The sequence below is a fragment of the Heterodontus francisci genome, unplaced genomic scaffold (assembly GCF_036365525.1).
Source record: "Heterodontus francisci isolate sHetFra1 unplaced genomic scaffold, sHetFra1.hap1 HAP1_SCAFFOLD_69, whole genome shotgun sequence".
NCBI classification, from domain to species: Eukaryota; Metazoa; Chordata; class Chondrichthyes; order Heterodontiformes; family Heterodontidae; genus Heterodontus; species Heterodontus francisci.
In genome coordinates, this window is record NW_027140851.1 from 4,469,692 (window position 1) to 4,497,610 (window position 27,919).

Consider the following 27,919-nt stretch of genomic DNA (forward strand, 5'->3'; position numbering starts at 1 on the left):
TGACTTTGTTGCTTGGTGTCAGTGTATGTCTGTGTTACTTGGTGTAAGTGTGTGTCGGTGTATCAGTGTATGTCTTTGTGACTTGGTGTCAGTGTATGTCTTTGTTACTGGGTGTCAGTGTGTGTCTTTGTGACTTGGTGTCAGTGTATGTCTGTGTTACTGGGGTTCAGTGTGTGTCTGTGTTACTGGGGGTCAGTGTGTGTTTCTAACTGGGTGTCAGTGTGTGTATGTGTTACTGGGTATCAGTGTATGTCTTTGTGACTTGGTATCAGTGTATGTCTTTGTTACTGGGTGTCAGTGTGTTTCTGTGTTACTGGGTATCAGTGTATGTCTTTGTGACTTGGTATCAGTGCATGTCTTTGTTACTGGGTGTCAATGTGTGCCTGTGTTCCTGGGTATCAGTGGATGTCTTTGTGACTTGGTGGCAGTGTATGTCTTTGTTACTTGGTGTAAGTGTGTGTCTGTGATACTGGGTATCAGTGTATGTCTTTGTTACTTGGTGTCAGTGTATGTCTGTGTTACTTGGTGTTAGTGTGTGTCTGTGTTACTGGGTGTCAGTGTCTGTCTTTGTTACTTGGTGTCAGTGTGTGTCTTTGTTACTTCGTGTAATTGTATGTCTTTGTTACTTGGTGTCAGTGTATGTCTGTGTTACTTGGTGTTAGTGTGTGTCTGTGTTACTGGGTATCAGTGTCTGTCTTTGTTACTTGGTGTCAGTGTATGGCTGTGTTACTTGGTGTAAGTGTGTGTCTGTGTATCATTGTATGTCTTTGTGACTTGGTGTCAGTTTATGTCTTTGTTACTGGGTTTCTGTGTATGTCTTTGTGACTTGGTGTCAGTTTATGCCTTTGTTACTCGGGGTCAGTGTGTGTTTCTAACTGGGTGTAAGTGTGTGTCTGTGTTACTGGGTATCAGTGTATGTCTTTGTTTCTTGGTGTAAGTGTATGTCTTTGTTACTTGGTGTCAATGTATGTGTTTGTGACTTGGTGTCAGTGTGTGTCTGTGTTACTGGGTGTCAATGCATGTCTTTGTTACTAGGTGTAAGTGTATGTCTGTGTTACTCGGTGTTAGTGGATGTCTTTGTTACTTGGTGTAAGTGTGTGTCTGTGTTACTTGGTGTCAGTGTATGTCTGTGTTTCTTGGTGCAAGTATGTGTCTTTGTTACTTGGTGTAAGTGTATGTCTTTGTTATTTGGTGTCAGTGTGTGTCTGTGTTACTGGGTATCAGTGTATGTCTGTGTTACTGTATATCAGTGCGTGTTACTGGGTGTCAGTGTGTGTCTGTGACACTACGTGTCAGTATTTAGTTTAGTTTCGAGATACAGCTCTGAAACAGGCCCTTCGGCCCACCGAGTCTGTGCCGAACATCAGCCAACCATTTATACTAATCCTACACGAATCCCAAATTCCAATAACATCCAAACCGGTCCCTATATATTTTCCTACCACCTAACTATACTAGGGGCAATTTATAATGGCCAATTAACATACCAACCTGCAAGTCTTTGGCATGTGGGAGGAAACCGGAGCACCCGGAGGAAATGCACGCAGACACAGGGAGAACTTGCAAACTCCGCACAGGCAGTACCCAGAATCGAAGCCGGTCCCCTGGAGCTGTGAGGCTGCAGTGCTAAGCACTGCGCCACTGTGCCACCCAGTGTGTATCTGTGTTACTGGGTGTCAGTGTATATATTTGTTACTTGGTGTCAGTGTGTGTCTGTGTTACTGGGTATCAGTGTTTGTCTTTGTGACTTGGTATCAGTGTATGTCTTTGTTACTGGGTGTCAGTGTGTGTCTGTGTTACTGGGTATCAGTGTTTGTCTTTGTGACTTGGTATCAGTGTATGTCTTTGTTACTGGGTGTCAGTGTGTGTCTGTGTTACTGGGTATCAGTGTATGACATTGTGACTTGGGATCAGTGTATGTCTTTGTTACTGGGTGTCAGTGTGTGTCTGTGTTCCTGGGTATCAGTGTATGTCTTTGTTACTGGGTGTCAGTGTGTGTCTTTGTGACTTGGTGTCAGTGTATGTCTTTGTTACTGGGTGTCAGTGTGTGTCTGTGTTACTGGGTATCGGTGTATGTCTTTGTGACTTGGTATCAGTGTATGTCTTTGTTACTGGGTGTCAGTGTGTGTCTGTGATCCTGGGTATCAGTGTATGTCTTTTTTACTGGGTGTCAGTGTGTGTCTTTGTGACTTGGTGTCAGTGTATGTCTTTGTTACTAGGTGTAAGTGTGTGTCTGTGATACTGGGTATCAGTGTATGTCTTTGTTACTTGGTGTCTGTGTATGTCTGTGTTACTTGGTGTAAGTGTGTGTCTGTGTATCAGTGTATGTCTTTGTGACTTGGTGTCAGTGTATGTCTTTGTTACGGGGGGTCAGTGTGTGTCTCTGTTATTGGGGGTCAGTGTGTGTTTCTAACTGGGTGTCAGTGTGTGTCTTTGTTACTGGGTATCAGTGTATGTCTTTGTTACTTGGTGTAAGTGTATGTATTTGTTACTTGGTGTCAGTGTATGTGTTTGTGACTTGGTGTCAGTGTATGTCTTTGTTACTGGGTGTCAGTGCATGTCTGTGTTACTTGGTGTAAGTGTATGTCAAAATACTTGGTGTCAGTGTATGTCTTTGTTACTGGGTGTCAGTGTGTGTCTGTGTTACTGGGTATCAGTGTATGTCGTTGTGACTTGGTATCAGTGTATGTCTGTGTTACTGGGGTTCAGTGTGTGTCTGTGTTACTGGGGATCAGTGTGTGTTTCTAACTGGGAGTCAGTGTGTGTATGTGTTACTGGGTATCAGTGTATGTCTTTGTGACTTGGTATCAGTGTATGTCTTTGTTACTGGGTGTCAGTGTGTTTCTGTGTTACTGGGTATCAGTGTATGTCTTTGTGACTTGGTATCAGTGCATGTCTTTGTTACTGGGTGTCAATGTGTGCCTGTGTTCCTGGGTATCAGTGGATGTCTTTGTGACTTGGTGGCAGTGTATGTCTTTGTTACTTGGTGTAAGTGTGTGTCTGTGATACTGGGTATCAGTGTATGTCTTTGTTACTTGGTGTCAGTGTATGTCTGTGTTACTTGGTGTTAGTGTGTGTCTGTGTTACTGGGTGTCAGTGTCTGTCTTTGTTACTTGGTGTCAGTGTGTGTCTTTGTTACTTCGTGTAATTGTATGTCTTTGTTACTTGGTGTCAGTGTATGTCTGTGTTACTTGGTGTTAGTGTGTGTCTGTGTTACTGGGTATCAGTGTCTGTCTTTGTTACTTGGTGTCAGTGTATGGCTGTGTTACTTGGTGTAAGTGTGTGTCTGTGTATCATTGTATGTCTTTGTGACTTGGTGTCAGTTTATGTCTTTGTTACTGGGTTTCTGTGTATGTCTTTGTGACTTGGTGTCAGTTTATGCCTTTGTTACTCGGGGTCAGTGTGTGTTTCTAACTGGGTGTAAGTGTGTGTCTGTGTTACTGGGTATCAGTGTATGTCTTTGTTTCTTGGTGTAAGTGTATGTCTTTGTTACTTGGTGTCAATGTATGTGTTTGTGACTTGGTGTCAGTGTGTGTCTGTGTTACTGGGTGTCAATGCATGTCTTTGTTACTAGGTGTAAGTGTATGTCTGTGTTACTCGGTGTTAGTGGATGTCTTTGTTACTTGGTGTAAGTGTGTGTCTGTGTTACTTGGTGTCAGTGTATGTCTGTGTTTCTTGGTGCAAGTATGTGTCTTTGTTACTTGGTGTAAGTGTATGTCTTTGTTATTTGGTGTCAGTGTGTGTCTGTGTTACTGGGTATCAGTGTATGTCTGTGTTACTGTATATCAGTGCGTGTTACTGGGTGTCAGTGTGTGTCTGTGACACTACGTGTCAGTATTTAGTTTAGTTTCGAGATACAGCTCTGAAACAGGCCCTTCGGCCCACCGAGTCTGTGCCGAACATCAGCCAACCATTTATACTAATCCTACACGAATCCCAAATTCCAATAACATCCAAACCGGTCCCTATATATTTTCCTACCACCTAACTATACTAGGGGCAATTTATAATGGCCAATTAACATACCAACCTGCAAGTCTTTGGCATGTGGGAGGAAACCGGAGCACCCGGAGGAAATGCACGCAGACACAGGGAGAACTTGCAAACTCCGCACAGGCAGTACCCAGAATCGAAGCCGGTCCCCTGGAGCTGTGAGGCTGCAGTGCTAAGCACTGCGCCACTGTGCCACCCAGTGTGTATCTGTGTTACTGGGTGTCAGTGTATATATTTGTTACTTGGTGTCAGTGTGTGTCTGTGTTACTGGGTATCAGTGTTTGTCTTTGTGACTTGGTATCAGTGTATGTCTTTGTTACTGGGTGTCAGTGTGTGTCTGTGTTACTGGGTATCAGTGTTTGTCTTTGTGACTTGGTATCAGTGTATGTCTTTGTTACTGGGTGTCAGTGTGTGTCTGTGTTACTGGGTATCAGTGTATGACATTGTGACTTGGGATCAGTGTATGTCTTTGTTACTGGGTGTCAGTGTGTGTCTGTGTTCCTGGGTATCAGTGTATGTCTTTGTTACTGGGTGTCAGTGTGTGTCTTTGTGACTTGGTGTCAGTGTATGTCTTTGTTACTGGGTGTCAGTGTGTGTCTGTGTTACTGGGTATCGGTGTATGTCTTTGTGACTTGGTATCAGTGTATGTCTTTGTTACTGGGTGTCAGTGTGTGTCTGTGATCCTGGGTATCAGTGTATGTCTTTTTTACTGGGTGTCAGTGTGTGTCTTTGTGACTTGGTGTCAGTGTATGTCTTTGTTACTAGGTGTAAGTGTGTGTCTGTGATACTGGGTATCAGTGTATGTCTTTGTTACTTGGTGTCTGTGTATGTCTGTGTTACTTGGTGTAAGTGTGTGTCTGTGTATCAGTGTATGTCTTTGTGACTTGGTGTCAGTGTATGTCTTTGTTACGGGGGGTCAGTGTGTGTCTCTGTTATTGGGGGTCAGTGTGTGTTTCTAACTGGGTGTCAGTGTGTGTCTTTGTTACTGGGTATCAGTGTATGTCTTTGTTACTTGGTGTAAGTGTATGTATTTGTTACTTGGTGTCAGTGTATGTGTTTGTGACTTGGTGTCAGTGTATGTCTTTGTTACTGGGTGTCAGTGCATGTCTGTGTTACTTGGTGTAAGTGTATGTCAAAATACTTGGTGTCAGTGTATGTCTTTGTTACTGGGTGTCAGTGTGTGTCTGTGTTACTGGGTATCAGTGTATGTCGTTGTGACTTGGTATCAGTGTATGTCTGTGTTACTGGGGTTCAGTGTGTGTCTGTGTTACTGGGGATCAGTGTGTGTTTCTAACTGGGAGTCAGTGTGTGTATGTGTTACTGGGTATCAGTGTATGTCTTTGTGACTTGGTATCAGTGTATGTCTATGTTACTGGGTGTCAGTGTGTTTCTGTGTTACTGGGTATCAGTGTATGTCTTTGTGACTTGGTATCAGTGCATGTCTTTGTTACTGGGTGTCAATGTGTGCCTGTGTTCCTGGGTATCAGTGGATGTCTTTGTGACTTGGTGGCAGTGTATGTCTTTGTTACTTGGTGTAAGTGTGTGTCTGTGATACTGGGTATCAGTGTATGTCTTTGTTACTTGGTGTCAGTGTATGTCTGTGTTACTTGGTGTTAGTGTGTGTCTGTGTTACTGGGTGTCAGTGTCTGTCTTTGTTACTTGGTGTCAGTGTGTGTCTTTGTTACTTCGTGTAATTGTATGTCTTTGTTACTTGGTGTCAGTGTATGTCTGTGTTACTTGGTGTTAGTGTGTGTCTGTGTTACTGGGTATCAGTGTCTGTCTTTGTTACTTGGTGTCAGTGTATGGCTGTGTTACTTGGTGTAAGTGTGTGTCTGTGTATCATTGTATGTCTTTGTGACTTGGTGTCAGTTTATGTCTTTGTTACTGGGTGTCAGTGTATGTCTTTGTGACTTGGTGTCAGTTTATGCCTTTGTTACTCGGGGTCAGTGTGTGTTTCTAACTGGGTGTAAGTGTGTGTCTGTGTTACTGGGTATCAGTGTATGTCTTTGTTTCTTGGTGTAAGTGTATGTCTTTGTTACTTGGTGTCAATGTATGTGTTTGTGACTTGGTGTCAGTGTGTGTCTGTGTTACTGGGTGTCAATGCATGTCTTTGTTACTAGGTGTAAGTGTATGTCTGTGTTACTCGGTGTTAGTGGATGTCTTTGTTACTTGGTGTAAGTGTGTGTCTGTGTTACTTGGTGTCAGTGTATGTCTGTGTTACTTGGTGCAAGTATGTGTCTTTGTTACTTGGTGTAAGTGTATGTCTTTGTTATTTGGTGTCAGTGTGTGTCTGTGTTACTGGGTATCAGTGTATGTCTGTGTTACTGTATATCAGTGCGTGTTACTGGGTGTCAGTGTGTGTCTGTGACACTACGTGTCAGTATTTAGTTTAGTTTCGAGATACAGCTCTGAAACAGGCCCTTCGGCCCACCGAGTCTGTGCCGAACATCAGCCAACCATTTATACTAATCCTACACGAATCCCATATTCCAATAACATCCAAACCGGTCCCTATATATTTTCCTACCACCTAACTATACTAGGGGCAATTTATAATGGCCAATTAACATACCAACCTGCAAGTCTTTGGCATGTGGGAGGAAACCGGAGCACCCGGAGGAAATGCACGCAGACACAGGGAGAACTTGCAAACTCCGCACAGGCAGTACCCAGAATCGAAGCCGGTCCCCTGGAGCTGTGAGGCTGCAGTGCTAAGCACTGCGCCACTGTGCCACCCAGTGTGTATCTGTGTTACTGGGTGTCAGTGTATATATTTGTTACTTGGTGTCAGTGTGTGTCTGTGTTACTGGGTGTCAGTGTGTTTGTTTGTCTTACTGGCTGTCAGTGTGTGTCTGTTTTACTTGGTGTAAGTGTGTGTCTTTGTTACTTGGTGTCCGTGTGTGTCTGTGTTACTGGGTATCAGTGTTTGTCTTTGTGACTTGGTATCAGTGTATGTCTTTGTTACTGGGTGTCAGTGTGTGTCTGTGTTACTGGGTATCAGTGTATGACATTGTGACTTGGGATCAGTGTATGTCTTTGTTACTGGGTGTCAGTGTGTGTCTGTGTTCCTGGGTATCAGTGTATGTCTTTGTTACTGGGTGTCAGTGTGTGTCTTTGTGACTTGGTGTCAGTGTATGCCTTTGTTACTGGGTGTCAGTGTGTGTCTGTGTTACTGGGTATCAGTGTATGTCTTTGTGACTTGGTATCAGTGTATGTCTTTGTTACTGGGTGTCAGTGTGTGTCTGTGATCCTGGGTATCAGTGTATGTCTTTTTTACTGGGTGTCAGTGTGTGTCTTTGTGACTTGGTGTCAGTGTACGTCTTTGTTACTAGGTGTAAGTGTGTGTCTGTGATACTGGGTATCAGTGTATGTCTTTGTTACTTGGTGTCTGTGTATGTCTGTGTTACTTGGTGTAAGTGTGTGTCTGTGTATCAGTGTATGTCTTTGTGACTTGGTGTCAGTGTATGTCTTTGTTACGGGGGGTCAGTGTGTGTCTCTGTTATTGGGGGTCAGTGTGTGTTTCTAACTGGGTGTCAGTGTGTGTCTTTGTTACTGGGTATCAGTGTATGTCTTTGTTACTTGGTGTAAGTGTATGTATTTGTTACTTGGTGTCAGTGTATGTGTTTGTGACTTGGTGTCAGTGTATGTCTTTGTTACTGGGTGTCAGTGCATGTCTGTGTTACTTGGTGTAAGTGTATGTCAAAATACTTGGTGTCAGTGTATGTCTTTGTTACTGGGTATCAGTGTATGTCTTTGCGACTTGGTATCAGTGTATGTCTTTGTTACTGGGTGTCAGCGTGTGTCTGTGTTCCTGGGTATCAGTGTATGTCTTTGTTACTGGGTGTCAGTGTGTGTCTGTGATACTGGGTATCATTGTATGTCTTTGTTACTTGGTGTCCGTGTCTGTCTGTGTTACTTGGTGTAAGTGTGTGTCTGTGTATCAGTGTATGTCTTTGTAATTTGGTGTCAGTGTATGTCTTTGTTACTGGGTGTCAGTGTGTGTCTTTGTGACTTGGTGTCAGTGTATGTCTGTGTTACGGGGTGTCAGTGTGTGTCTGTGTTATTTGGGGTCAGTGTGTGTTTCTAACTGGGTGTCAGTGTGTGTCTGTGTTACTGGGTATCAGTGTATGTCTTTGTTACTTGGTGTAAGTGTATTTATTTGTTACTCGGTGTCAGTGTATGTGTTTGTGACTTGGTGTCAGTGTATGTCTTTGTTACTGGTGTCAGTGCATGTCTTTGTTACTTGGAGTAAGTGTATGTCAAAATACTTGGTGTAAGTGTATGTCTGTGTTACTCGGTGTTAGTGTATGTCTTTGTTACTTGGTGTAAGTGTGTGTCTGTGTTACTTGGTGTCAGTGCATGTCTTTGTTACTTGGAGTAAGTGTATGTCAAAATACTTGGTGTAAGTGTATGTCTGTGTTACTCGGTGTTAGTGTATGTCTTTGTTACTTGGTGTAAGTGTATGTCTTTGTTACATGGTGTCAGTGTGTGTCTGTGTTACTGGGTATCAGTGTATGTCTGTGTTACTGCATATCAGTGCGTGTTACTGGGTGTCAGTGTGTGTCTGTGTTACTGGGTATCAGTGTATGTCTTTGTGACTTGGTATCAGAGTCTGTGTTTGTTACTGGGTGTCAGTGCGTGTCTGTGTTCCTGGGTATCAGTGTATGTCTTTGTTACTGGGTGTCAGTGTGTGTCTTTGTGACTTGGTGTCAGTTTATGTCTTTGTTACTTGGTGAAAGTGTGTGTCTGTGATACTGGGTATCAGTGTCTGTCTTTGTTACTTGGTGTCAGTGTATGTCTGTGTTACTTGGTGTCAGTGTGTGTCTGTGTATCAGTGTATGTCTTTGTGACTTGGTGTCAGTGTATGTCTTTGTTACTTGGTGTAAGTGTGTGTCTGTGATACTGGGTATCAGTGTATGTCTTTGTTACTTGGTGTCAGTGTATGTCTGTGTTACTTGGTGTCAGTGTATGTCTTTGTTACTGGGTGTCAGTGTGTGTCTTTGTGACTTGGTGTCAGTGTATGTCTGTGTTATGGGGGGTCAGTGTGTGTCTGTGTTACTGGGGGTCAGTGTGTGTTTCTAACTGGGTGTCAGTGTGTGTCTGTGTTACTGGGTATCAGTGTATGTCTTTGTTACTTGGTGTAAGTGTATGTCTTTGTTACTTGGTGTCAGTGTATGTGTTTGTGACTTGTTGTCAGTGTAATTCTTTGTTACTGGGTGTCAGTGTATGTCTTTGTTACTTGGTGTCAGTGTATGTCAAAATACTTGGTATAAGTGTATGTCTGTGTTACTTGGTGTAAGTGTATGTCTTTGTTACTTGGTGTAAGTTTGTGTCTGTGTATGTCTGTGTTACTTGGTGTCAGTCTATGTCTTTGTTACTGGGTATCAGTGTATGTCTTTGTGACTTGGTGTCAGTGTATGTCTTTGTTACTGCGTGTCAGTGTGTGTCTTTGTGACTTGGTGTCAGTGTATGTCTTTGTTACTTGGTGTAAGTGTGTGTCTGTGTTACTGGGTATCAGTGTATGTCTTTGTTACTTGGTGTCAGTGTATGTCTTTGTTACTGGGTGTCAGTGTGTGTCTTTGTGACTTGGTGTCAGTGTATGTGTTTGTGACTTGGTGTAAGTGTGTGTCTGTGTTAGTGGGTATCAGAGTATGTCTTTGTTACTTGGTGTCAGTGTATGTCTTTGTTACTGAGTGTCAGTGTGCGTCTTTGTGACTTGGTGTCAGTGTATGTCTTTGCTACTTGGTGTAAGTGTGTGTCTGTGTTACTTGGTGTCAGTGTATGTCTGTGTTACTTGGTGTAAGTATGTGTCTTTGTTACTTGGTGTAAGTGTATGTCTTTGTTACTGGGTGTCAGTGTGTGTCCGTGTTACTGGGTATCAGTGTATGTCTTTGTGACTTGGTATCAGTGTATCTCTTTGTTACTGGGTGTCAGTGTGTGTCTTTGTGACTTGGTGTCAGTGTATGTCTTTGTTACTCGGTGTCAGTGTATGTGTTTGTGACTTGGTGTCAGTGTATGTATTTGTTACTCGGTGTCAGTGTATGTGTTTGTGACTTGGTGTCACTGTATGTCTTTGCTTCTGGTGTCAGTGCATGTCTTTGTTACTTGGTGTAAGTGTATGTCAAAATACTTGGTGTAAGTGTATGTCTGTGTTACTCGGTGTTCGTGTATGTCTTTGTTACTTGGTGTAAGTGTGTGTCTGTGTTACTTGGTGTCAGTGTATGTCTGTGTTACTTGGTGTAAGTATGTGTCTTTGTTACTTGGTGTAAGTGTATGTCTTTGTTACATGGTGTCAGTGTGTGTCTGTGTTACTGGTTATCAGTGTATGTCTGTGTTACTGCATATCAGTGCGTGTTACTAGGTGTCAGTGTGTGTCTGTGTTACTGGGTATCAGTGTATGTCTTTGTGACTTGGTATCAGAGTCTGTGTTTGTTACTGGGTGTCAGTGTGTGTCTGTGTTCCTGGGTATCAGTGTATGTCTTTGTTACTGGGTGTCAGTGTATGTCTTTGTTACTTGGTGTAAGTGTATGTCTTTGTTACATGGTGTCAGTGTGTGTCTGTGTTACTGGGTATCAGTGTATGTCTTTGTTACTTGGTGTAAGTGTATGTATTTGTTACTCGGTGTCAGTGTATGTGTTTGTGACTTGCTGTCAGTGTATGTCTTTGTTACTGGTGTCAGTGCATGTCTTTGTTACTTGGAGTAAGTGTATGTCAAAATACTTGGTGTAAGTGTATGTCTGTGTTACTCGGTGTTAGTGTATGTCTTTGTTACTTGGTGTAAGTGTGTGTCTGTGTTACTTGGTGTCAGTGTATGTCTGTGTTACTTGGTGTAAGTATGTGTCTTTGTTACTTGGTGTAAGTGTATGTCTTTGTTACATGGTGTCAGTGTGTGTCTGTGTTACTGGGTATCAGTGTATGTCTGTGTTACTGCATATCAGTGCGTGTTACTGGGTGTCAGTGTGTGTCTGTGTTACTGGGTATCAGTGTATGTCTTTAAGACTTGGTATCAGAGTCTGTGTTTGTTACTGGGTGTCAGTGTGTGTCTTTGTTCCTGGGTATCAGTGTATGTCTTTGTTACTGGGTGTCAGTGTGTGTCTTTGTGACTTGGTGTCAGTTTATGTCTTTGTTACTTGGTGATAGTGTGTGTCTGTGATACTGGGTATCAGTGTCTGTCTTTGTTACTTGGTGTCAGTGTATGTCTGTGTTACTTGGTGTCAGTGTGTGTCTGTGTATCAGTGTATGTCTTTGTGACTTGGTGTCAGTGTATGTCTTTGTTACTTGGTGTAAGTGTGTGTCTGTGATACTGGGTATCAGTGTATGTCTTTGTTACTTGGTGTCAGTGTATGTCTGTGTTACTTGGTGTAAGTGTGTGTCTGCGTATCAGTGTATGTCTTTGTGACTTCGTGTCAGTGTATGTCTTTGTTACTGGGTGTCAGTGTGTGTCTTTGTGACTTGGTGTCAGTGTATGTCTGTGTTATGGGGGGTCAGTGTGTGTCTGTGTTACTGGGGGTCAGTGTGTGTTTCTAACTGGGTGTCAGTGTGTGTCTGTGTTCCTGGGTATCAGTGTATGTCTTTGTTACTTGGTGTAAGTGTATGTCTTTGTTACTTGGTGTCAGTGTATGTGTTTGTGACTTGGTGTCAGTGTAATTCTTTGTTACTGGGTGTCAGTGTATGTCTTTGTTACTTGGTGTCAGTGTATGTCAAAATACTTGGTGCAAGTGTATGTCTGTGTTACTTGGTGTAAGTGTATGTCTTTGTTACTTGGTGTAAGTTTGTGTCTGTGTATGTCTGTGTTACTTGGTGTCAGTCTATGTCTTTGTTACTGGGTATCAGTGTATGTCTTTGTGACTTGGTGTCAGTGTATGTCTTTGTTACTGCGTGTCAGTGTGTGTCTTTGTGACTTGGTGTCAGTGTATGTCTTTGTTACTTGGTGTAAGTGTGTGTCTGTGTTACTGGGTATCAGTGTATGTCTTTGTTACTTGGTGTCAGTGTATGTCTTTGTTACTGGGTTTCAGTGTGTGTCTTTGTGACTTGGTGACAGTGTATGTCTTTGTTACTTGGTTTAAGTGTGTGTCTGTGTTAGTGGGTATCAGTGTATGTCTTTCTTACTTGGTGTCAGTGTATGTCTTTGTTACTGGGTGTCAGTGTGCGTCTTTGTGACTTGGTGTCAGTGTATGTCTTTGTTACTTGGTGTAAGTGTGTGTCTGTGTTACTTGGTGTCAGTGTATGTCTGTGTTACTTGGTGTCAGTATGTGTCTTTGTTACTTGGTGTAAGTGTATGTCTTTGTTACTGGGTGTCAGTTTGTGTCCGTGTTACTGGGTATCAGTGTATGTCTTTGTGAATTGGTATCAGTGTATCTCTTTGTTACTGGGTGTCAGTGTGTGTCTGTGCTCCTGGGTATCAGTGTATGTCATTGTTACTGGGTGTCAGTGTGTGTCTTTGTGACTTGGTGTCAGTGTATGTCTTTGTTACTGGGTGTCAGTGTGTGTCTGTGTTACTGGGTATCAGTGTATGTCTTTGTTCCTGGGTGTCAGTGTGTGTCTTTGTGACTTGGTGTCAGTGTATGTCTTTGTTACTTGGTGTAAGTGTGTGTCTGTGATACTGGGTATCAGTGTATGTCTTTGTTACTTGGTGTCAGTGTATGTATTTGTTACTCGGTGTCAAAGTATGTGTTTGTGACTTGGTGTCAGTGTATGTCTTTGTTACTGGTGTCAGTGCATGTCTTTGTTACTTGGTGTAAGTGTATGTCAAAATACTTGGTGTAAGTGTATGTCTGTGTTACTCGGTGTTAGTGTATGTCTTTGTTACTTGGTGTATGTGTGTGTCTGTGTTACTTGGTGTCAGTGTATGTCTGTGTTACTTGGTGTAAGTATGTGTCTTTGTTACTTGGTGTAAGTGTATGTCTTTGTTACATGGTGTCAGTGTGTGTCTGTGTTACTGGGTATCAGTGTATGTCTGTGTTACTGCATATCAGTGCGTGTTACTGGGTGTCAGTGTGTGTTTGTCCGTGTTACTGGTGTTCAGTGCATGTCTTTGTGACTTGATATCAGTTTATGTCTTTGTTACTGGGTGTCAGTGTGTGTCTGTGCTCCTGGGTATCAGTGTATGTCATTGGTACTGGGTGTCAGTGTGTGTCTTTGTGACTTGGTGTCAGTGTATGTCTTTGTTACTGGGTGTCAGTGTGTGTCTGTGTTACTGGGTATCAGTGTATGTCTTTGTTCCTGGGTGTCAGTGTGTGTCTTTGTGACTTGGTGTCAGTGTATGTCTTTGTTACTTGGTGTAAGTGTGTGTCTGTGATACTGGGTATCAGTGTATGTCTGTGTTACTTGGTGTCAGTGTATGTCTGTGTTACTTGGTGTAAGTGTGTGTCTGTGTATCAGTGTATGTCTTTGTGACTTGGTGTCAGTGTATGTCTTTGTTACTGGGTGTCAGTGTGTGTCTTCGTGACTTGGTGTCAGTGTATGTCTGTGTTACTGGGTGTCAGTGTGTGTCTGTGTTATTGGGAGTCTGTGTGTGTTTCTAACTGGGTGTCAGTGTGTGTCTGTGTTACTGGGTATCAGTGTATGTCTTTGTTGCTTGGTGTAAGTGTATGTATTTGTTACTTGGTGTCAGTGTATGTGTTTGTTACTTGGTGTCAGTGTATGTCAAAATACTTGGTGTAAGTGTATGTCTGTCTTACTCGGTGTTAGTGTCTGTCTTTGTTACTGGGTGTCAGTGTGTGTCTGTGTTCCTGGGTATCAGTATATGTCTTTGTGACTTGGTGTAAGTGTATGTCTTTGTTACTGGGTATCAGTGTATGTCTTTGTTACTTGGTGTAAGTGTGTGTCTGTGATACTGGGTATCAGTGTATGTCTTCGTTACTTGCTGTCAGTGTATGTCTGTGTTACTTGGTGTAAGTGTGTGTCTTTGTTACTGAGTGTCAGTGTGTGTCTTTGTTACCTGTTGTAAGTGTCTGTCTTTGTTACTTGGTGTAAGTGTGTGTCTGTGTTACTGGGTGTCAGTGTGTGTCTTTGTTGCTTGGTGTAAGTGTGTGTCTGTGTTACTGGGTATCAGTGTCTGTCTTTGTTGCTTGGTGTAAGTGTGTGTCTGTGTTACTGGGTGTCAGTGTGTGTCTTTGTGACTTGCTGTCAGTGTATGTCTGTGTTACTTGGTGTAAGTGTGTGTCTTTGTTACTGAGTGTCAGTGTGTGTCTGTGTTCCTTGGTGTCAGTGTATGTCTTTGTTACTGTTTATCAGTGTTTCTCTGTGTTACTGGTTGTCAGTGTGTGTGTTGTGTTACTGGGTGTCAGTGTGTATCTGTGACACTAGCTGTCAGTATTTAGTTTAGTTTAGATATGCAGCAATTTAACAGGCCCTTCGTCCCACCGAGTCTGTGCCGACCATCAACCACACATTCATACTAATCCAACACTAATCCCGTATTCCTATCACATCCCCACCTGTCCCTATATATTTCCCTACCACCTACCTATACTAGGGGCAATTTATGATGGCCAATTAACCTATCAACCTGCAAGTCTTTGGCATGTGGGAGGAAGCCGGAGCACCCGGAGGAAACCTACGCAGACAAAGGGAGAACTTGCAAACTCCGCACAGGCAGTTCCCAGGATCGAACCCGGGTCCCTATAGCTGTGAGGCTGCGGTGCAACCACTGCACCACTGTGCCGCCCAGTGTGTGGTCTGTGTTACTGGGTATCAGTGTATGTCTTTGTTACTTGGTGTAAGTGTGTGTCTGTGTTGCTGGGTGTCAGTGTATGTCTGTGTTACTTGGTGTAAGTGTGTGTCTGTGTTACTGGGTATCAGTGTATGTCTTTGTGACATGGTGTCACTGTATGTCTTTGTTACTGGGTGTCAGTGTATGTCTGTGTTACTTGGTGTAATTGTGTGTCTGTGTTACTGGGTGTCAATGTGTGTCTGTGTTACTTGGTGTAAGTCTGTGTCTTTGTTACTTGGTGTCCGTGTGTGTCTGTGTTACTGGGTGTCAGTGTATGTCTTTGTTACTTGGTGTAAGTGTGTGTCTGCGTTACTGGGTGTCAGTGTATGTCTGTGTTACTTGCTGTAAGTGTGTCTGTTTTACTGGGTATCAGTGTATGTCTTTGTGACTTGGTGTCAGTGTATGGCTTTGTTACTGGGTGTCAGTGTGTGTCTGTGTTACTGGGTATCAGTGTATGTCTGTGTTACTGTATATCAGTGCGTGTAACTGGGTGTCAGTGTGTGTCTGTGTTACTGGGTATCAGTGTATGTCTTTGTGACTTTGTGTCAGTGTATGTCAAAATACTTGGTGTAAGTGTGTGTCTTTGTGACTTGGTGTCAGTGTATGTCTTTGTTACTTGGTGTAAGTGTGTGTCTGTGTTACTGGGTATCAGTGTATGTCAAAATACTTGGTGTATGTGTATGTCTTTGTTACTTGGTGTAATTGTCTGTCTTTGTTACTTGGTGTTAGTGTATGTCTTTGTTACTTGGTGTCAGTATATGTCTTTGTCACTGGGTATCAGTGCATGTCTTTGTTACTTGGTGTCATTGTATGTCTGTGTTACTTGGTGTAAGTGTGTGTCTGTGTTACTGGGTATCAGTGCATGTCTTTGTTACTTGGTGTCATTGTATGTCTGTGTTACTTGGTGTAAGTGTGTGTCTGTGTTACTGGGTATCAGTGCATGTCTTTGTTACTTGGTGTCATTGTATGTCTGTGTTAATTGTTGTAAGTGTATGTCTTTGTTACTTGGTGTAATTGTCTGTCTTTGTTACTTGGTGTCAGTGTATGTCTGTGTTACTTGGTGTAAGTGCGTGTCTTTGTTACTTGGTGAAAGTGTATGTCTTTGTTACTTGGTGTCAGTGTATGTCTTTGTTACTGAGTGTCAGTGTGTGTCTGTGTTACTGGGCATCAGTGTATGTCTTTGTGACTTGGTATCAGTGTATGTCTTTGTGACTTGGTGTCAGTGTATGTCTTTTTTACTGGGTGTCAGTGTATGTCTTTGTTACTTGGTGTCAGTGGATGTCAAAATACTTGGTGTAAGTGTATGTCTTTGTTACTTGGTGTAATTGTCTGTCTTTGTTACTTGGTGTCAGTGTATGTCTTTGTTACTTGGTGTAAGTGTGTGTCTTTGTTACTTGGTGTAAGTGTATGTCTTTGTTAGTTGGTATCAGTGTATGTGTTTGTTACTTGGTGTCAGTGTATGTCTGTGTTACTTGGTGTCAGTGTGTTTGTTTGTATTACTGGGTGTCAGTGTGTGTCTGTGTTACTTGGTGTAAGTGTGTGTCTTTGTTACTTGGTGTCCGTGTGTGTCTGTGTTACTGGGTGTCAGTGTATCTCTTTGTATTACTGGGTGTCAGTGTATGTCTTTGTTACTTGGTGTAAATGTGTGTCTGTGTTTCTGGGTATCAGTATCTGTCTTTTTTACTTGTTGTAAGTGTGTGTCTGTGTTACTGGGTATCAGTGTATGTCTTTGTTACTTGGTATCAGTGTATATCTGTGTTACTTGGTGTCAGAGTGTTTGTTTGTGTTACTGGGTGTCAGTGTGTGTCTGTGTTACTTGGTGTAAGAGTGTGTCTTTGTTACTTGGTGTCCGTGTGTGTCTGTGTTACTGTGTGTCAGAGTATGTCTTTGTTACTGGGTGTAAGTGTGTGTCTGTGTTACTGGGTATCAGTGTATGTCTTTGTGACTTGGTGTCATTGTATGTCTGTGTTACTTGGTGTAAGTGTGTGTCTGTGTTACTGGGTATCAGTGCATGTCTTTGTTACTTGGTGTCAGTGTATGTCTGTGTTACTTGGTGTAAGTGCGTGTCTTTGTTACTTGGTGTAAGTGTATGTCTTTGTTACATAGTGTCAGTGTGTGTCTGTGTTACTGGGCATCAGTGTATGTCTTTGTGACTTGGTATCAGTGTATGTCTTTGTGACTTGGTGTCAGTGTATGTCTTTTTTACTGGGTGTCAGTGTATGTCTTTGTTACTTGGTGTCAGTGGATGTCAAAATACTTGGTGTAAGTGTATGTCTTTGTTACTTGGTGTAATTGTCTGTCTTTGTTACTTGGTGTCAGTGTATGTCTGTGTTACTTGGTGTAAGTGTGTGTCTTTGTTACTTGGTGTAAGTGTATGTCTTTGTTAGTTGGTATCAGTGTATGTCTTTGCTACTGGGTGTCAGTGTGTGTCTGTGTTACTGGGTATCAGTGTATGTCTGTGTTACTGCATATCAGTGCGTGTTACTGGGTGTCAGTGTGTGTCTGTGTTACTGGGTATCAGTGCATGTCTTTGTTACTTGGTGTCAGTGTATGTCTGTGTTACTTGGTGTAAGTGCGTGTCTTTGTTACTTGGTGTAAGTGTATGTCTTTGTTACATAGTGTCAGTGTGTGTCTGTGTTACTGGGCATCAGTGTATGTCTTTGTGACTTGGTATCAGTGTATGTCTTTGTGACTTGGTGTCAGTGTATGTCTTTTTTACTGGGTGTCAGTGTATGTCTTTGTTACTTGGTGTCAGTGGATGTCAAAATACTTGGTGTAAGTGTATGTCTTTGTTACTTGGTGTAATTGTCTGTCTTTGTTACTTGGTGTCAGTGTATGTCTGTGTTACTTGGTGTAAGTATGTGTCTTTGTTACTTGGTGTAAGTGTATGTCTTTGTTAGTTGGTATCAGTGTATGTCTTTGCTACTGGGTGTCAGTGTGTGTCTGTGTTCCTGGGTATCAGTGTATGTCTTTGTTACTGGGTGTCAGTGTGTGTCTTTGTGACTTGGTGTCAGTGTATGTCTTTGTTACTGGGTGTCAGTGTGTGTCTGTGTTCCTGGGTATCAGTGTATGTCTTTGTTACTGGGTGTCAGTGTGTGTCTTTGTGACTTGGTGTCAGTGTATGTCTTTGTTACTTGGTGTAAGTGTGTGTCTGTGATACTGGGTATCAGTGTATGTCTTTGTGACTTGGTGTCAGTGTATGTCTTTGTTACTGGGTGTCAGTGTGTGTCTTTGTGACTTGGTGTCAGTGTATGTCTGTGTTACGGGTTGTCAGTGTGTGTCTGTGTTATTGGGGGTCTGTGTGTGTTTCTAACTGGGTGTCAGTGTGTTTCTGTGTTACTGGGTATCAGTGTATGTCTTTGTTACTTGGTGTAAGTGTATGTATTTGCTACTTGGTGTCAGTGTATGTGTTTGTGACTTGGTGCCAGTGTATGTCTTTGTTACTGGTGTCAGTGCATGTCTTTGTTACTTGGTGTAAGTGTATGTCAAAATACTTGGTGTAAGTGTATGTCTGTGTTACTCGGTGTTAGTGTATGTCTTTGTTACTTGGTGTAAGTGTGTGTCTGTGTTACTTGGTGTCAGTGTATGTCTGTGTTACTTGGTGTAAGTATGTGTCTTTGTTACTTGGTGTAAGTGTATGTCTTTGTTACTTGGTGTCAGTGTGTGTCTGTGTTACTGGGTATCAGTGTATGTCTGTGTTACTGTATATCAGTGCGTGTAACTGGGTGTCAGTGTGTGTCTGTGTTACTGGGTATCAGTGTATGTCTTTGTGACTTAGTATCAGAGTCTGTGTTTGTTACTGGGTGTCAGTGTGTGTCTGTGTTCCTGGGTATCAGTGTATGTCTTTGTTACTGGGTGCAGTGTGTGTCTTTGTGACTTGGTGTCTGTTTATGTCTTTGTTACTTGGTGTAAGTGTGTGTCTGTGATACTGGGTATCAGTGTATGTCTTTGTTACTTGGTATCAGTGTATGTCTGTGTTACTTGGTGTAAGTGTGTGTCTGTGTATCAGTGTATGTCTTTGTGACTTGGTGTCAGTGTATGTCTTTGTTACTTGGTGTAAGTGTGTGTCTGTGATACTGGGTATCAGTGTATGTCTTTGTTACTTGGTGTCTGTGTATGTCTGTGTTACTTGGTGTAAGTGTGTGTCTGCGTATCAGTGTATGTCTTTGTGACTTGGTGTCAGTGTATGGATTTGTTACTGGGTGTCAGTGTGTGTCTTTGTGACTTGGTGTCAGTGTATGTCTGTGTTATGGGGGGTCAGTGTGTGTCTGTGTTGCTGGGGGTCAGTGTGTGTTTCTAACTGGGTGTCAGTGTGTGTCTGTGTTACTGGGTATCAGTGTATGTCTTTGTTACTTGGTGTAAGTGTATGTCTTTGTTACTTGGTGTCAGTGTATGTGTTTGTGACTTGGTGTCAGTGTATGTCTTTGTTACTGGGTGTCAGTGTATGTCTTTGTTACTTGGTGTCAGTGTATGTCAAAATACTTGGTGTAAGTGTATGTCTGTGTTACTTGGTGTATGTGTATGTCTTTGTTACTTGGTGTAAGTTTGTGTCTGTGTATGTCTGTGTTACTTGGTGTCAGTGTATGTCTTTGTTACTGGGTATCAGTGTATGTCTTTGTGAATTGGTGTCAGTGTATGTCTTTGTTGCTGCGTGTCAGTGTGTGTCTTTGTGACTTGGTGTCAGTGTATGTCTTTGTTACTTGATGTAAGTGTGTGTCTGTGTTACTGGGTATCAGTGTATGTCTTTGTTACTTGGTGTCAGTGTATGTCTTTGTTACTGGGTTTCAGTGTGTGTCTTTGTGACTTGGTGTCAGTGTATGTCTTTGTTACATGGTGTAAGTGTGTGTCTGTGTTACTGGGTATCAGTGTATGTCTTTGTTACTTGGTGTCAGTGTTTGTCTTTGTTACTGGGTGTCAGTGTGCGTCTTTGTGACTTGGTGTCAGTGTATGTCTTTGTTACTTGGTGTAAGTGTGTGTCTGTGTTACTTGGTGTCAGTGTATGTCTGTGTTACTTGGTGTAAGTATGTGTCTTTGTCACTTGGTGTAAGTGTATGTCTTTGTTACTGGGTGTCAGTGTGTGTCTGTGTTACTGGGTATCAGTGTATGTATTTGTGACTTGGTATCAGTGTGTGTCTTTGTGACTTGGTGTCAGTGTATGTCTTTGTTACTGGGTGTCAGTGTGTGTCTGTGTTACTGGGTATCAGTGTATGTCTTTGTGACTTGGTATCAGTCTATGTCTTTGTTACTGAGTGTCAGTGTGTGTCTGTGTTCCTGGGTATCAGTGTCTGTCTTTGTTCCTGGGTGTCAGTGTGTGTCTTTGTGACTTGGTGTCAGTGTATGTCTTTGTTACTTGGTGTAAGTGTGTGTCTGTGATACTGGGTATCAGTGTATGTCTTTGTTACTTGGTGTCAGTGTATGTCTGTGTTACTTGGTGTGTGTGTGTCTGTGTATCAGTGTATGTCTTTGTGACTTGGTGTCAGTGTATGTCTTTGTTACTGGGTGTCAGTGTGTGTCTTCGTGACTTGGTGTCAGTGTATGTCTGTGTTACTGGGTGTCAGTGTGTGTCTGTGTTATTGGGGGTCAGTGTGTGTTTCTAACTGGGTGTCAGTGTGTGTCCGTGTTACTGGGTATCAGTGTATGTCTTTGTTACTTGGTGTAAGTGTATGTATTTGTTACTTGGTGTCAGTGTATGTGTTTGTGACTTGGTGTCAGTGTATGTCTTTGTTACTGGGTGTCAGTGCATGTCTTTGTTACTTGGTGTGAGTGTATGTCAAAATACCTGGTGTACGTGCATGTCTGTCTTACTCGGTGTTAGTGTCTGTCTTTGTTACTGGGTGTCAGTGTGTGTCTGTGTTCCTGGGTATCAGTGTATGTCTTTGTGACTTGTTGTAAGTGTATGTCTTTGTTACTGGGTGTCAGTGTGTGTCTTTGTGACTTGGTGTCAGTGTATGTCTTTGTTACTTGGTGTAAGTGTGTGTCTGTGATACTGGGTATCAGTGTATGTCTTTGTTACTTGGTGTAAGTGTATGTATTTGTTACTCGGTGTCAGTGTATGTGTTTGTGACTTGGTGTCAGTGTATGTCTTTGTTACTGGTGTCAGTGCATGTCTTTGTTACTTGGTGTAAGTGTATGTCAAAATACTTGGTGTAAGTGTATGTCTGTGTTACTCGGTGTTAGTGTATGTCTTTGTTACTTGGTGTAAGTGTGTGTCTGTGTTACTTGGTGTCAGTGTATGTTTGTGTTACTTGGTGTAAGTATGTGTCTTTGTTACTTGGTGTAAGGGTATGTCTTTGTTACATGGTGTCAGTGTGTGTCTGTGTTACTGGGTATCAGTGTATGTCTGTGTTACTGCATATCAGTGCGTGTTACTGGGTGTCAGTGTGTGTCTGTGTTACTGGGTATCAGTGTATGTCTTTGTGACTTGGTATCAGAGTCTGTGTTTGTTACTGGGTGTCAGTGTGTGTCTGTGTTCCTGGGTATCAGTGTATGTCTTTGTTACTGGGTGTCAGTGTGTGTCTTTGTGACTTGGTGTCAGTTTATGTCTTTGTTACTTGGTGAAAGTGTGTGTCTGTGATACTGGGTATCAGTGTCTGTCTTTGTTACTTGGTGTCAGTGTATGTCTGTGTTACTTGGTGTCAGTGTGTGTCTGTGTATCAGTGTATGTCTTTGTGACTTGGTGTCAGTGTATGTCTTTGTTACTTGGTGTAAGTGTGTGTCTGTGATACTGGGTATCAGTGTATGTCTTTGTGACTTGGTGTCAGTGTATGTCTTTGTTACTGGGTGTCAGTGTGTGTCTTTGTGTCTTGGTGTCAGTGTATGTCTGTGTTATGGGGGGTCAGTGTGTGTCTGTGTTACTGGGGGTCAGTGTGTGTTTCTAACTGGGTGTCAGTGTGTGTCTGTGTTACTGGGTATCAGTGCATGTCTTTGTTACTTGGTGTAAGTGTATGTCTTTGTTACTGGGTGTCAGTGTGTGTCTGTGTTCCTGGGTATCAGTGTATGTCTTTGTGACTTGTTGTAAGTGTATGTCTTTGTTACTGGGTGTCAGTGTGTGTCTTTGTGACTTGGTGTCAGTGTATGTCTTTGTTACTTGGTGTAAGTGTGTGTCTGTGATACTGGGTGTAAGTGTGTGTCTTTGTAACTGAGTGTCAGTGTGTGTCTTTGTTACCTGTTGTAAGTGTCTGTCTTTGTTACTTGGTGTAAGTGTGTGTCTGTGTTACTGGGTATCAGTGTCTGTCTTTGTTACTTGGTGTAAGTGTGTGTCTGTGTTACTGGGTGTCAGTGTGTGTCTTTGTGACTTGCTGTCAGTGTATGTCTGTGTTACTTGGTGTAAGTGTGTGTCTTTGTTACTGAGTGTCATTGCGTGTCTTTGTGACTTGGTGCCTGTGTATGTCTGTGTTACTGGGGGTCAGTGTGTGTCTGTGTTACTGGGTATCAGTGTATGTCTTTGTTACTTGGTGGAAGTGTGTGTCTTTGTTACTTGGTGTCTGTGTATGTGTTTGTGACTTGGTGTCAGTGTATGTCTTTGTTACTGGGTGTCAGTGTATGTCTTTGTTACTTGGTGTAAGTGTATGTCTGTGTTACTTGGTGTAAGTGTATGTCTTTGTTACTTGGTGTAAGTGTGTGTCTGCGTTACTGGGTATCAGTGTCCGTCTTTGTTACTTGGTGTCAGTGTATATCTTTGTTACTGTTTATCAGTGTTTCTCTGTGTTACTGGGTGTCAGTGTGTGTTTGTTTGTGTTACTGGGTGTCAGTGTGTATCTGTGACACTCGGTGTCAGTATTTAGTTTAGTTTAGAGATACAGCACTTTAACAGGCCCTTCGGCCCACCGAGTCTGTGCCGACCATCAACCACCCATTTATACTAATCCTACACTAATCCCGTATTCCTATCACATCCCCACCTGTCCCTCTATATTTCCCTACCACCTACCTATACTAGGGGCAATTAATGATGGCCACTTAACCTATCAACCTGCAAGTCTTTGGCATGTGGGAGGAAACCGGAGCACCCGGAGGAAACCCACGCAGACACAGGGAGAACTTGCAAACTCCTCACCGGCAGCACCCAGAATCGAACCCGTGTCACTGGAGCTGTGAGGCTGCGGTGCTAACAACTGCGCCAATGTGCGCCCCCAGTGTGTCCCTGTGTTACTGGGTATCAGTGTATGTCTTTGTTACTTGTTGTCAGTGTATGTCTGTGTTACTTGGTGTAATTGTGTGTCTGTGTTACTTGGTGTCAATGTGTGTCTGTGTTACTTGGTTTAAGTGTGTGTCTGTGTTACTGGGTGTCAGTGTGTGTCTGTGTTACTTGGGGTAAGTCTGTTTCTTTGTTACTTTGTGTCCGTGTGTGTCTGTGTTACTGGGTGTCAGTGTATGTCTTTGTTACTGGGCGTCAGTGTATGTCTTTGTCGCTTGGTGTAAGTGTGTGTCTGTGTTGCTGGGTGTCAGTGTATGTCTGTGTTACATGGTGTCAGTGTATGTCTTTGTTGATGGGTGTCAGTGTGTGTCTTTGTGAATTGGTGTCAGTGTATGTCTTTGTTACTTGGTGTAAGTGTGTGTCTGTGTTACTGGGTATCAGTGTATGTCTTTGTTACTTGGTGTCAGTGTATGTCAAAATACTTGGTGTAAGTGTATGTCTTTGTTACTTGGTGTAATTGTATGTCTTTGTTACTTGGTGTTTGTGTATGTCGTTTTTACTTGGTGTCAGTGTATGTCTGTGCTACTGGGTATCAGTGTATGTCTTTGTGACTTGGTGTCAGTGTATGTCTTTGTTACTGGGTGTCAGTGTGTGTCTTTGTGACTTGGTGTCAGTGTATGTCTTTGTTACTTGGTGTCAGTGCATGTCAAAATACTTGGTGTAAGTGTGTGTCTGTATTACTGGGTATCAGTGTATGTCTTTGTTACTTGTTGTCAGTGTATGTCAAAATACTTGGTGTAAGTGTATGTCTTTGTTACTTGCTGTAATTGTCTGTCTTTGTTACTTGGTGTCAGTATATGTCTTTGTTACTTGGTGTCAGTGTGTGTCTGTGTTACTGGGTATCAGTGTATGTCTTTGTGACTTGGTATCAGTGTATGTCTTTGCTACTGGGTGTCAGTGTGTGTCTTTGTGACTTGGTGTCAGTGTATGTCTTTGTTACTTGGTGTAAGTGTATGTCTTTGTTACTTGGTATCAGTGTATGTGTTTGTGACTTGGTGTCAGTGTATGTCTTTGTTACTGGGTGTCAGTGTATGTCTTTGTTACTTGGTGTCAGTGTATGTCAAAATACTTGGTGTAAGTGTATGTCTGTGTTACTTGGTGTATGTGTATGTCTTTGTTACTTGGTGTAAGTTTGTGTCTGTGTATGTCTGTGTTACTTGGTGTCAGTGTATGTCTTTGTTACTGGGTATCAGTGTATGTCTTTGTGAATTGGTGTCAGTGTATGTCTTTGTTGCTGCGTGTCAGTGTGTGTCTTTGTGACTTGGTGTCAGTGTATGTCTTTGTTACTTGATGTAAGTGTGTGTCTGTGTTACTGGGTATCAGTGTATGTCTTTGTTACTTGGTGTCAGTGTATGTCTTTGTTACTGGGTTTCAGTGTGTGTCTTTGTGACTTGGTGTCAGTGTATGTCTTTGTTACTTGGTGTAAGTGTGTGTCTGTGTTACTGGGTATCAGTGTATGTCTTTGTTACTTGGTGTCAGTGTTTGTCTTTGTTACTGGGTGTCAGTGTGCGTCTTTGTGACTTGGTGTCAGTGTATGTCTTTGTTACTTGGTGTAAGTGTGTGTCTGTGTTACTTGGTGTCAGTGTATGTCTGTGTTACTTGGTGTAAGTATGTGTCTTTGTCACTTGGTGTAAGTGTATGTCTTTGTTACTGGGTGTCAGTGTGTGTCTGTGTTACTGGGTATCAGTGTATGTATTTGTGACTTGGTATCAGTGTGTGTCTTTGTGACTTGGTGTCAGTGTATGTCTTTGTTACTGGGTGTCAGTGTGTGTCTGTGTTACTGGGTATCAGTGTATGTCTTTGTGACTTGGTATCAGTCTATGTCTTTGTTACTGAGTGTCAGTGTGTGTCTGTGTTCCTGGGTATCAGTGTCTGTCTTTGTTCCTGGGTGTCAGTGTGTGTCTTTGTGACTTGGTGTCAGTGTATGTCTTTGTTACTTGGTGTAAGTGTGTGTCTGTGATACTGGGTATCAGTGTATGTCTTTGTTACTTGGTGTCAGTGTATGTCTGTGTTACTTGGTGTGTGTGTGTCTGTGTATCAGTGTATGTCTTTGTGACTTGGTGTCAGTGTATGTCTTTGTTACTGGGTGTCAGTGTGTGTCTTCGTGACTTGGTGTCAGTGTATGTCTGTGTTACTGGGTGTCAGTGTGTGTCTGTGTTATTGGGGGTCAGTGTGTGTTTCTAACTGGGTGTCAGTGTGTGTCTGTGTTACTGGGTATCAGTGTATGTCTTTGTTACTTGGTGTAAGTGTATGTATGTGTTACTTGGTGTCAGTGTATGTGTTTGTGACTTGGTGTCAGTGTATGTCTTTGTTACTGGGTGTCAGTGCATGTCTTTGTTACTTGGTGTGAGTGTATGTCAAAATACCTGGTGTACGTGTATGTCTGTCTTACTCGGTGTTAGTGTCTGTCTTTGTTACTGGGTGTCAGTGTGTGTCTGTGTTCCTGGGTATCAGTGTATGTCTTTGTGACTTGTTGTAAGTGTATGTCTTTGTTACTGGGTGTCAGTGTGTGTCTTTGTGACTTGGTGTCAGTGTATGTCTTTGTTACTTGGTGTAAGTGTGTGTCTGTGATACTGGGTATCAGTGTATGTCTTTGTTACTTGGTGTAAGTGTATGTATTTGTTACTCGGTGTCAGTGTATGTGTTTGTGACTTGGTGTCAGTGTATGTCTTTGTTACTGGTGTCAGTGCATGTCTTTGTTACTTGGTGTAAGTGTATGTCAAAATACTTGGTGTAAGTGTATGTCTGTGTTACTCGGTGTTAGTGTATGTCTTTGTTACTTGGTGTAAGTGTGTGTCTGTGTTACTTGGTGTCAGTGTATGTTTGTGTTACTTGGTGTAAGTATGTGTCTTTGCTACTTGGTGTAAGGGTATGTCTTTGTTACATGGTGTCAGTGTGTGTCTGTGTTACTGGGTATCAGTGTATGTCTGTGTTACTGCATATCAGTGCGTGTTACTGGGTGTCAGTGTGTGTCTGTGTTACTGGGTATCAGTGTATGTCTTTGTGACTTGGTATCAGAGTCTGTGTTTGTTACTGGGTGTCAGTGTGTGTCTGTGTTCCTGGGTATCAGTGTATGTCTTTGTTACTGGGTGTCAGTGTGTGTCTTTGTGACTTGGTGTCAGTTTATGTCTTTGTTACTTGGTGAAAGTGTGTGTCTGTGATACTGGGTATCAGTGTCTGTCTTTGTTACTTGGTGTCAGTGTATGTCTGTGTTACTTGGTGTCAGTGTGTGTCTGTGTATCAGTGTATGTCTTTGTGACTTGGTGTCAGTGTATGTCTTTGTTACTTGGTGTAAGTGTGTGTCTGTGATACTGGGTATCAGTGTATGTCTTTGTGACTTGGTGTCAGTGTATGTCTTTGTTACTGGGTGTCAGTGTGTGTCTTTGTGTCTTGGTGTCAGTGTATGTCTGTGTTATGGGGGGTCAGTGTGTGTCTGTGTTACTGGGGGTCAGTGTGTGTTTCTAACTGGGTGTCAGTGTGTGTCTGTGTTACTGGGTATCAGTGCATGTCTTTGTTACTTGGTGTAAGTGTATGTCTTTGTTACTGGGTGTCAGTGTGTGTCTGTGTTCCTGGGTATCAGTGTATGTCTTTGTGACTTGTTGTAAGTGTATGTCTTTGTTACTGGGTGTCAGTGTGTGTCTTTGTGACTTGGTGTCAGTGTATGTCTTTGTTACTTGGTGTAAGTGTGTGTCTGTGATACTGGGTGTAAGTGTGTGTCTTTGTAACTGAGTGTCAGTGTGTGTCTTTGTTACCTGTTGTAAGTGTCTGTCTTTGTTACTTGGTGTAAGTGTGTGTCTGTGTTACTGGGTGTCTGTGTGTGTCTTTGTTACTTGGTGTAAGTGTGTGTCTGTGTTACTGGGTATCAGTGTCTGTCTTTGTTACTTGGTGTAAGTGTGTGTCTGTGTTACTGGGTGTCAGTGTGTGTCTTTGTGACTTGCTGTCAGTGTATGTCTGTGTTACTTGGTGTAAGTGTGTGTCTTTGTTACTGAGTGTCATTGCGTGTCTTTGTGACTTGGTGCCTGTGTATGTCTGTGTTACTGGGGGTCAGTGTGTGTCTGTGTTACTGGGTATCAGTGTATGTCTTTGTTACTTGGTGGAAGTGTGTGTCTTTGTTACTTGGTGTCTGTGTATGTGTTTGTGACTTGGTGTCAGTGTATGTCTTTGTTACTGGGTGTCAGTGTATGTCTTTGTTACTTGGTGTAAGTGTATGTCTGTGTTACTTGGTGTAAGTGTATGTCTTTGTTACTTGGTGTAAGTGTGTGTCTGCGTTACTGGGTATCAGTGTCCGTCTTTGTTACTTGGTGTCAGTGTATATCTTTGTTACTGTTTATCAGTGTTTCTCTGTGTTACTGGGTGTCAGTGTGTGTTTGTTTGTGTTACTGGGTGTCAGTGTGTATCTGTGACACTCGGTGTCAGTATTTAGTTTAGTTTAGAGATACAGCACTTTAACAGGCCCTTCGGCCCACCGAGTCTTTGCCGACCATCAACCACCCATTTATACTAATCCTCCACTAATCCCGTATTCCTATCACATCCCCACCTGTCCCTCTATATTTCCCTACCACCTACCTATACTAGGGGCAATTTATGATGGCCACTTAACCTATCAACCTGCAAGTCTTTGGCATGTGGGAGGAAACCGGAGCACCCGGAGGAAACCCACGCAGACACAGGGAGAACTTGCAAACTCCTCACCGGCAGCACCCAGAATCGAACCCGTGTCACTGGAGCTGTGAGGCTGCGGTGCTAACAACTGCGCCAATGTGCGCCCCCAGTGTGTCCCTGTGTTACTGGGTATCAGTGTATGTCTTTGTTACTTGTTGTCAGTGTATGTCTGTGTTACTTGGTGTAATTGTGTGTCTGTGTTACTTGGTGTCAATGTGTGTCTGTGTTACTTGGTTTAAGTGTGTGTCTGTGTTACTGGGTGTCAGTGTGTGTCTGTGTTACTTGGGGTAAGTCTGTTTCTTTGTTACTTTGTGTCCGTGTGTGTCTGTGTTACTGGGTGTCAGTGTATG